The sequence below is a fragment of the Anoplophora glabripennis genome, unplaced genomic scaffold, assembly GCF_000390285.2.
Source record: "Anoplophora glabripennis isolate ALB-LARVAE unplaced genomic scaffold, Agla_2.0 scaffold183, whole genome shotgun sequence".
NCBI classification, from domain to species: Eukaryota; Metazoa; Arthropoda; class Insecta; order Coleoptera; family Cerambycidae; genus Anoplophora; species Anoplophora glabripennis.
Window position 1 is genome coordinate 813379 of NW_019416293.1, and position 10968 is coordinate 824346.

Genomic DNA, 10968 nt, shown 5'->3' on the forward strand with positions numbered 1-10968 from the left:
TATAACCTACTACAACAACAACATCGTATATTGTACAAAATTTAGGATTTCAACTTTTTACGTCCTGTGAAAAAAACAGGGTCTTAAAAAAGTGTACCTAAAAATATCAAAAGGAAAGATTAGTCCAAAGAGTAAGAAGAAAGTATACCTACATATGAGCATATTTCACGAAACGTTTCGTTTCGAAATACAGGTTCTAGTTTTTGTGAAAACTTTTGTTTTTTTGTATATTTGTAGAAATTAGACAATTATAGATTTTTTAATTTGAATATCTGTATTTTTGTTTCACGAAAAAAAAAAATACATTTGTATTTATCTGAACTTTAATGATATCAATGAAAATGTAATCAGCTAAATCAGTAATTAGTGTGTCATTGTTCGTTGTAAACGAGTCATTAGTATTGGCTAATTTTCGTTACCAGTACCAATTTTGCAATGTTGGATTGTTTAAGTTCGGTAGTGGCTTGTAAACATGAAGACTCCGTGTTTTAGTAATAATTGGGTATTGAAATTATTTTTTTAGACCATTTGTACGATCCGCATATGTGTCATCTCTCTCACCTCACCCTGCTCCCAGTCTCTTTCTTTCAATTACATATTTGAATAATACTTGAATAATTTAAGAAAGTGAGTATTTTAGTGTAAAAATTTTGATTTTAATCTGCAGTTTTCCACTTAACTCTGTAAAAATTGACGAAAATAAAACATCTGACATATAATAATCGTGTAATCAGAGAAATGCACAGATTTCAAAAATGCGAAAATCTAATATGGCGCCTATAAGAAAAACAAAAGTTACTCCACGATCGCTAATATGGTTATAGAGTTTGAATTAACCACAAAGTGTGTTATGACGGTGTCTGAATTTAAAAATTACCCACATCTCTTTCTGGTTCCTACTAAAAAAATCTAGGTACATAAACAAAAATTTTCATTTTTCTTCTATAACTTAAAAACAAAAAAAAAACACCGAACTGAAATTTCTGTTATTCTTTTAAGACAAAAAAAAAACAGGTCATACAGGGCAAATGCGTCATGACCAATAAGTTAAATATTTGGCAACGCTGCTGGCTTCTCTCGTTCACCTCTTCTAATGGTGGTGTTATTTATCCATCACGTACCTCACGTATTGTTAGAAAATAATGAACGGAAAAGATGTTTTTTTCTTTTGTATTATTTAGGTATCTATATATAAAATGTTAGGCTATCTTTTTGCGTGATTTTTAAAAATTAGATCGCTTTATCGTCGTGCACATCGCTACAAATATTCGCAGTAGGTACTTCCGGATTCGTTTGTTTTCTGTTATACCATATCTTTTGTCTTATTGTTGATATTATATTGGCGCAGGCGGATCACATATTTGTATATGCGACTTACTTACTTCACTCATGCCCCTACGTAACCCTGAAGAAATATTTTCTCATCACCTGTATAATACACCACTAGCAGTTTTTTTTTGTACAAATAATGTTAAATGTCGGTACTGTTGCGTTAAATGAATGAAAAGTTATTCTTGTTATTTTTTAATAGTAGTAGCCGTTTAGAAGATAATTTACTTATTTGGTGGCCACAATGCACAAAATTAATTAAAATCCATCATCAAAAATTGAATCATTTGTCTGCATTATCAGTTATTAAGCTTTACGATGTTCTCGTTTTAGTATCACCTATAACTTCGTTATTTATTTATTTCTGAAGCTGCAGTGCTTGTTGAGCTTATGAACAGGAGACGAATTGTGGCAAAGAACAGAGTAAAATTGTAATCTCCTCAGGGAAAATCATGTCATGATAAGTTCATCTATAAATAGATTAGAAGATGTAAAAAGTGTATTTATGCGGAAGGACTTCGTTTTGGACAACAGGAGATTTTCATCAAATAAACGGATTAATTTATAAGGAAAATTCAATAAAACATAAAAACATGCCGAAATATCTCCTAAACGGCTAAAAGGTCCAATTAAGTGAATACGCTACTGTAGTAAATTTTATTAAATTCCGTCAGCCCATTACGGAGATATAGCAGAAAATATATATCTTTTTGTAAACTTTAACATCCTGAATCTCGAATACCGAGCCCGTAGAAAAAAAGGTTATAGAGCAAACTCAACTTATTTTTTGGTAATAAATCTAGTCCTGCAGTATTTCGAGATCAAAACCAATGAAAAATAATTTAGAAAAAAAAAATTATTAGGTTACAAATTGAACTAACTGAGCAATCAGAACAGATAACAGTAGAGAGTAGAGGAATGAAACGTTTGCTGCCAAGTATTGCAACAAAACTTCTGGGAATACGAGTACCTGTCGAGAACGAGAATAGTGGAGAATCTGTGTTGGCTTTAATTTATGGATGCATAAAGATTGCATAGACAATGAGCCAAATAGTAACAACATCGTTTGAGACATTTATTAATATTTGATTAGTTGCTTCTAGTTGCCTCTTGCTCACGACTCACTTACCAGGCTTCACATAATATATAAATTGAAGAAATTCAGTTTTCTGGAACTAAAGTTTTATTTGATCCGTTTTATTTTGGAATTTTTGCATTATTTTATTTCACATTATTCACTTACTACGCGTTTCCCTACTCTGTATAAAATTGTAGAAGTAAATATTCTTGATTTCATCTATATCTACTTAGTTGCCTAAAAAACAATTCAGCTTTTTACGTTTTTCTATTTCTTTTTTTTGCTATTCTAAAACACCAAAGATTTAACCATATTTTACTTAATATTTAATTTTTCCAATGATATCATAAAAGTTCCGAAATATTAATAGATAGAGGCAGTGTTTCATTGTCAGTAGAAACTTCCACACATAGGTACCTGAGTCTGTGTTTCCTAACCAGAGCGAAATTGGTCATTAACGTTTCGAGATTAAAGAAATAAAATCTAAAGGTGAGAAAATAAAATCACTGAAAGTAGGCAGACTAATAGACTCATCAGAGTAAAAATGTTAGACGTGTTCGAGGGTGTCACCAGTTTCCTTTTCCAAAGATACGTCGATAAGGTTGAAGAGTTTGGAAACATTTGCCCTAATCGCTGTCGGTATGAGCTGCGTAAATCACAACAGGTACGACTTCAGAGAAAATTCACACTGTACAAATTAAGCAACGAGCGTGGGGTTTTTAGACAGACGGCGGATGAGTTTTAGCTGTTTACTTCTGACTCCAGACCGGTAGGATAAGTAAGGGTTCTATAAGTAGTCGGACAGTGGCTCGAACGTATGTCATTGCCAAGCCAAACCGCGCCTTACAAAATCACTGTATAAGGCAGTGACTCGAGTGGAACCAAACTTGCAAACAGATAATTTCAAGTACGTAAATCACTGTCACTTATATCGACACCGTACCACATTTATCCGTGGTAAAACTCAGATTCGATGGCTAGCATAATTATAAATTAGCTCAGGAGTTGCCACTAATTTGCTGTCAAACTAAACAGCTCTATCAACGCGTATTTTTTCGACACAATTAATTTGATTGTTTTTAGTGCTTTCGTCCCAATGATTATAAAGTATATTCGTTGACCACAAAATCGATTCTGTATCTATTCCCAACATTCTCAATTATACCTTTATTCACTAATTAGCCCTATATCGAATCCATGAATTTAGCAAGAAATATTTTGTTTGCAATGTTTTATTAATGATTGGATTCAAGATTCAAGTAATGTTTTATGTCTTTGATTGTCAATAATTTTCAAATTTGCATTGATAATTTCTTAGTAGATTCCTTGACCCATTCGTTTTATGTTACAATGTAGTAAAATCGGTGGTACCTACCTACTGGATAGAAATTCATTAATTTCAAACATAATACACATTTTTTAAAATTATCCGTTTGTTAAATCGATTTTTATCCATGTCTTTTTTTTAAGGAAATTACTCATATTATTAAAAACACAATATTGCTCATATGCGATGTATTGCAACGCTCATATTTGTTATATGTCTTGTGTAAAATGCTTTTTCTATAATTTTGAAAATCTAATGAGCATGTCTGTTTGAAACATATTTAAATATTTTCCTCGTTGTCCAGGATATTTACAAACGGAGAATTTTTAATATTAGATAGGTATATGTAATAATAATAAGTATTTTCGATAATCAGAATCATCGAGAGTGCAAAACAACGCTTAAAATTAAATAATCGAAATTATTAAAACTTATTGAGAATTTATATAAAATTGCCCGTGATTTAGGTAGGTACCTACATACATAAAAAGAGCTGAATATTTGAGACCGCAAATCGTTCGCTTCTTTGTCCCGTTTTTTGTAGCAAACAGAAAAATTACTGCTTTTGTTTTAAGTATTCATCAGTTCTGCTTTAGCTTTCGTTACGGAAAAATATGTGTCTGAACGTTATTCGTGAACAATTGTTTAAGTGAAGCAATTAATTTTTCTAGATTCTTATTTTTTTTACATAGTGTGTGTATTTGTGTGTGTGCGCGCGCGTGTGTTAATAATAATAAGTTCGAATGAACATAAAATGACCCATCATTAAAATAATAATGAATTACTGGACATGGTGATGGAAACGTACGGAAACCTGCACATTTTTATCTACAATGATTTTCAAGTAGGGCATGCACCAACATTTGTAAACAGAGGCAGGCAGACTACTGAAGGTGTTAGTAGTTCCAAAAAAGTTCCGTTTCATCGTATCAATGTGGTAAGTCAGTAGGTACTAAAAAAAATTAATCTGTTTATAAAATTTTGCCAGTCGAATTAAACATTCCATCGAAGCTTGCAAACACCGTGTATTCATTTATTTTTAGAGTAAATAATTGCAATACCGGCTACACTACCAAGTAATAAGGTCTTTTTAAATATCTGGGAAGCGAAGAAATAAAAAAACTACTCTAAAATTAATTGTCTATAGACAAAAGGGGGGATATTAATTCCACATGTTTTGCAAAAAAAAAGTTTTCTTTATATTATGCGTATATTTGTTAAAAGGGTGTGTTCTACCTAAAAAAAAGAGGTAATAAAAATAGGTATCTATTATATTATCTGCAACTGTTCACCTTATTTATACTATATTAAGTGCGTATAACAAACGAATAGAAAAAAACGGATAATAGTAGGTTGAACAAATCAAAAAATATTAAAAGCGATGAAGAATGAGTCCGCTTATGGGGCATCTGTTATAGTAACATTTAATTATACATCCGTATCAGAGCCTACTATTTAGTTGTAATAATACCCCTCTAATTCACTAAATATTACAAAGAAACGGTTTTAATTCGTATTTAATTCAATTTTAAGTTGATTTAAAAAATATGGATGTGTTTGCTTTATTAATACATTGTATTATTTAAATAAGGCAATTTATCTAGATAAGATTTAAATGTAGAGATAAGTAAAATGTGTTGAGGAACTGAAAGAATCGTAATTAGTTTTAGTACTATTTTACATAAATATTTATCAGTCGGCAGTTGTGTAGACTTGGTTGGTTACATTATAATAAAGGATATTAGCATCTTTCTTATTTTTATTGTTATCTAGCCAAACTAATTAGATTTTATCATTAATTTTGCGGAATAAACTCTTTTATGATCATTCACAGGATATTTATTATCTCCAGTTTTTAATAAAATTTAAAAATTATAGATAGGCAATAGGTAAAATAACTTAGGTAATTATTGCTTAAATGTAATTTTAAAAAATGCCGTAAATTCGTAAGAACTGGTTTTTATTAAGTATTCATTTTCGTTAACCATTGTTTATGTTAAATTTAAATCTCTTGAAAATAGCTGAAACGCGGTCTTAACAACGTATAGGACGCATTCAAATTCCGCTATATTTTTTATTAGGTGCTGGAAACTGTGGCGACTACTATTTTACAGAGTTTCACCAGTTCTAAGAACAAAAAACTAAAATTTTATACACTGTTTTATTTCATTGTACGTTGTAAAATAGCGAGTTGTCGAACGAACAATTACATTATCGTCGAAGTGTGTGGTATAAAATGAACATTATTTACTATGCGTAGATGGAAGTCTCCATAAAACGAATATTTATCAGATCGTTTGTTAGCATTGTGTTATTGAATATTACCGTAATGAAGATAATTACAGTAATGAAATAGAGAATTATATCTACTAACCGCGTTTATACAGGTGCTACTTTAAAAACACCTAAGTACCTACTCGTAAGTCTGTAATCCAAATGCAATGAACGAGGAGTACCAAATAGGTTCTAGCTATTTCACAAATGTCGGTTATGTTGTTTACAGGGTGTGCCAGAAATAAATGCCAAAATTTTAAGCTCATATTTAACTCGTCAAAAACAACTAGTTATTTATTTTGTTTTCGAAAACGTTAGCTTTTTAGAATAATACGATTTTTTTTAATTTTGAATATTTGTTACCCGCCGCTGAAGAGTTGTTCTTTCTTCGTGTAGCGCTACACGAAGAGTTTCTTCGTGTAGCGCTCCATTTTTAATAACTGAATTGTCAGATGTCACGCTTCTTTTTTTTTCGTTAGCAACATTGTACCGCACAAACTTTGGGGCACCCGATAGTTCTTAATTAAATTTTAAAGTAAGTAGTACAAGATATATTTAAGTCAGGACCTTATTCATACCGTGTTAAATAGATATACTGAAGGTAATTAGACAATTATATTTAGCAATAAACTGTTTTAAATAGCTGGGTTAATTTAGAAAATTTCATATCAAACTAGGCGCATAGAACATGGTTGATAACGATGTAAATCGAAGGCGCCCCTTCTTCAAAGTTCATGCTAAATTCACATTCCACAATAAATACAAAAAGAAAAAGAAAGGTGCATATTTAAATACAGAATGGTAATGTGGTGGGGTGCCGTAATTAACATGGTGTTTGTAAAAGCAGATTAAAGGAAATCGCCGGAAAGCTCATTAAAGCTCGCGAATTGCAGGGTTCGCGCATGCGTGTTAAATGGACAACGAGCCCGAGCAGTGGCCGGGAACTGTTCCGCTTCCTTCCTCGAGCATAAAATCTGCATTAATTATCCGCCATTTTATAAGATTCTAGATATCTATCTGGATATACACTGATTCATTTATGGACATTACTTACGATAACAAAGAGCCATTTATCATTCCTCGCGGAGCAATCGCTTTACAGGTCTTTCAACTTGACATGGCGAATGGCAAATGTTTAATTGCGTTCTCACGTATCATTTCTCCATAAACGCCTGCGATATTTTTTATTTCGAAGAATTGAACATATTTTCACATGATTGTGTATGTATATTGACGAGGCAGGAAAATTACCATAATTTGCATTTATATCGTTCCCTTCCTGACGTAGAGACGTACCTAAATAACAAAAACTAAAATTGAGATAGTGGATATAGGCCAGCTCCACAATTATTTCAATATTGATCATTTTCTGGTTTTCTCTTCTATTAAGTTAATAAAATATTACACCTTTATATGAGGAAGAGATCATTTCTGCTGTATATTAGTTACGTGCTTATTCGAAGTCTAAAGATATTTTTTTAATTAATGATGTTACCTCTATGTGTAGGTAATCTTAAAATTCTTTGGAAAAAATATTTTCAGTTAGTCTAAATGCCATTTAGAATGTTATTAATACGATGAAAAATGTACGGTAAGTAATACCTACACAAATTCTGTTCTTAAATATAAAACTAACTTCAACAGTTCATAATAAACTAGTTACCCGATATTATAATATAAAATTTAATTAAATACCTACTAACTTTACGTCTTCTGATAGATCATTTTCTAAATTTCCTTTTTGTTTTCTTATTTGAGCTCTAATAATCGGCAACAAGAAAAAAAAGTATGTTAAATTCGCTATTATTTTATAGAATTTCTGTGCATGCTAATTATTTAACAGATTAGTATCTAATTAATGACAGTTATTAAATTAATCAAAAGTCCGAACAGCAATTATTATAAGTCGTAGTATTATTTAAATACCAATTTTCAAAATTAAAAAACCTATGTATTTTTACAATAATTACTATAAGAATATGGGACATAGGTAGTTTTTTTTGCAGCTGTTTGCTCAAAATTAAAAGAAATCTTTTCATTGCCTGAACACTTACTTTCTACTTTCGTAAAAATGTTGTGCTGTTAAACTTTCCGTTAAATTTTCAACCTCAACTTTATGATGTCTCTGAAGTAGTATATAGTCAATTATTAAAAATCTCTGTCCGAATGGTATGAAATCGATTTCCAATTATACCCTTGTTACCAATTAATATTAATGGGTAAAACTAGAACAAAAAAAAAGTAATAATAATTTTGATAATTTCAAGGAAAATAATTTCCAGAAGTTCTGAAATTGGTTTCGAAATTACATACCTTTCCTGTTTATGTAATTTATTCGGATGTGCAACGATAAATAAGTTACTCGTTGTCCGTATTGAAAAACGATTTTAGTAATTGCTCCGCCATAAAAATTTAAGGGCTAATTTTAATACCTCCAATTTAATACTGATGTAAAAGGGTTTCATTGGGATAAATTTAAATTTACTATTAACGTCTCACCACGTTTTTTTTGTTTATTAATATCGTAAATTTAATTCACTATAATTAACAATAGTAACAATCTGAAATATTTGAAAGCATATAGATATTTTCTTACTTAGGAAATTTTCCGTGTGGAAAAAAGTAAATGAAAACCTGTGCCTAACCTTTCAATAGATACATTAATTTAAATAAATAAATTTCATAGATAGGCATTCTTTGTATTACCTATGCAAAATAATTTGACGGTTTCACAAAAAGAAGTTTAGAAATATCACGGTTGAAACTAGATGACCATGAATATAGGTACATTTATACCAAGAAAACATTATATTCCATTAATAATTAATAACTTCATAACTAGCGCATATACTTTACCCTTTGAGGATAGTTTGCTATGAATATTTTTTGTACGTCTGCAATTAGCCGCCACTATTACTGCAATCTATATGCAGCAATCATCATTATGACTGTCTTTCTATATAATTACAAACAAAAACCTATCGTGACTGCATTCGATTTCCAGCTACAGAGGTAAATGCCATTAAATAAAATAAAATATGCATACGTATTGAAATTATCACTCTTCATCAGCAGCAGCATGTCTATCTACAATATAAATATATATACAGGGTGATTCACAACTTATCCAAAAAAATTTGGGAATAGATGCGGCATGAGAAATGGAGTCAATATTGTAAAAAAATTTTTTGTAAAATCCTTAATAGTTTCTGAGAAAAAAATTATTGAAGTTATAGCACATTAAACCACTACATACCTGGACAACTGTAGTCTCTAGCAATACGCGTGGAGAGCCATGTGACTCCTAATACTGAAATCCGTCGCTGCGGTAGTTTTTACCTGTTATCTGTGTTATTTACATCAGGTTTTTAGTAGTTAGTGTCAAAAATGGCTTGCGTGTATAGCAACTCAGAGTTGATGGATATCGTTTTAATTTATGGTGAAGCAAGACAACATTTGTATTATGGTGAAGTATTTGTGTTATGGTGAAGCAAGATATCATTTGTGTTAGTTCGTAGAAAGTAAGACGGACCCAAATGTGTTTACACGTTAGTAAATAAAATTTCTTTTTCTGGAAAAATTTACTTTACACAAGTAGCACAGTTAATCTTAACATTACTAAAAGGTATTAGGGCAAATCCAAATAAATACAAAAATCCTATCAAATGGAGTCAATGTTCTTTGGTACCAATTTAGATCTGCAAAAGGTATCTAACCTCGTAGACAAGATTTGTAACTCCATGCTCCAACTAACATTGATTTACACCACCAGCATCTAGTAAACAGGGGGGGGGGTAATTAATAATTATTTAAAATTAAAAATGATACATCTAAATTGTTATATTGTATTGTATTGTTATTGTATATTATACTTGTATATTATACACATAGGTGTATATTAACGTTGCAGCATTTTAAATTTTGAAATTTAATTAATAAATAAAACAATAATATTTTGATAGATATATAAGTTTTCTATATAAATTGGTTATAGACGACAGTGCCATAATTGTCTACCCTATATTTTATTGGTTTTAGTTAAGTTCTCGTTTTTTATTAATATGTAGTCATTATAAGTTATAGTTTCCGTAATCATAATAGGTAATGCATAATCGCTGAATTTAAATAAACATCGGTTATAAGTAAATGTAACAGCAGGGAGGATCACATCCAAAAAACTTACAACAGATATTGAAATAAAAGCATCAACGTGATAACGTATATTTATTGTTACGTGCGTGATTATGAATTTTTTTTTCGGTTAAAGATATATCTATTCTCATCCATGAAGTTATGTGTTGAATAGCTCGGACAAAGTGTAAAGATTATAGGGTTCCAAGCAATAAATAGCCGAAAAAGGATACCGCAGAGAGCCTTTAACTTATACCTATTACAGGTAACGGAATAACATTGCGTGATATATTAAACAATTAATATTGCGCTAGAATAATATCTAATTGATATTAGTTACTGGTATACCGTATTGCGACTGTCAAAATTTATTTGTGGGTTTCTCACACGATAGACGGACATATTTCCGTAGGTAGGTACTAAATATTTTGGTGGCCCTTGTAAAAACTAGATATGTATTTTTCACTGGAATTGGATAACAATATTCTTCCGATAAAATAAATAGTCAAGAATTCATAAGTTAATTATAATGTAACGTCTTGACCATCATACCTATAATGATGCAGCATTTTTTCCGCTCAGTAAAATTCCCAGTTGCCCTGGCACTATTTGCACAATTTCCTCACTCACTTCATAATTCAAATATGAGTTAGAGCATTTACCGCACACATAAACATTCAGATACGTACTGAATGATTACGTGATAGCGTATTATTCATAAACGAAAAACGATAAACCCCCTATTAACAAACTTTACTAATTACCAACTTCCACACCCTCTGCAGAACCCCTTCCAAGAGGATAGTAAATAATTCTTCTGTTTCCTGTG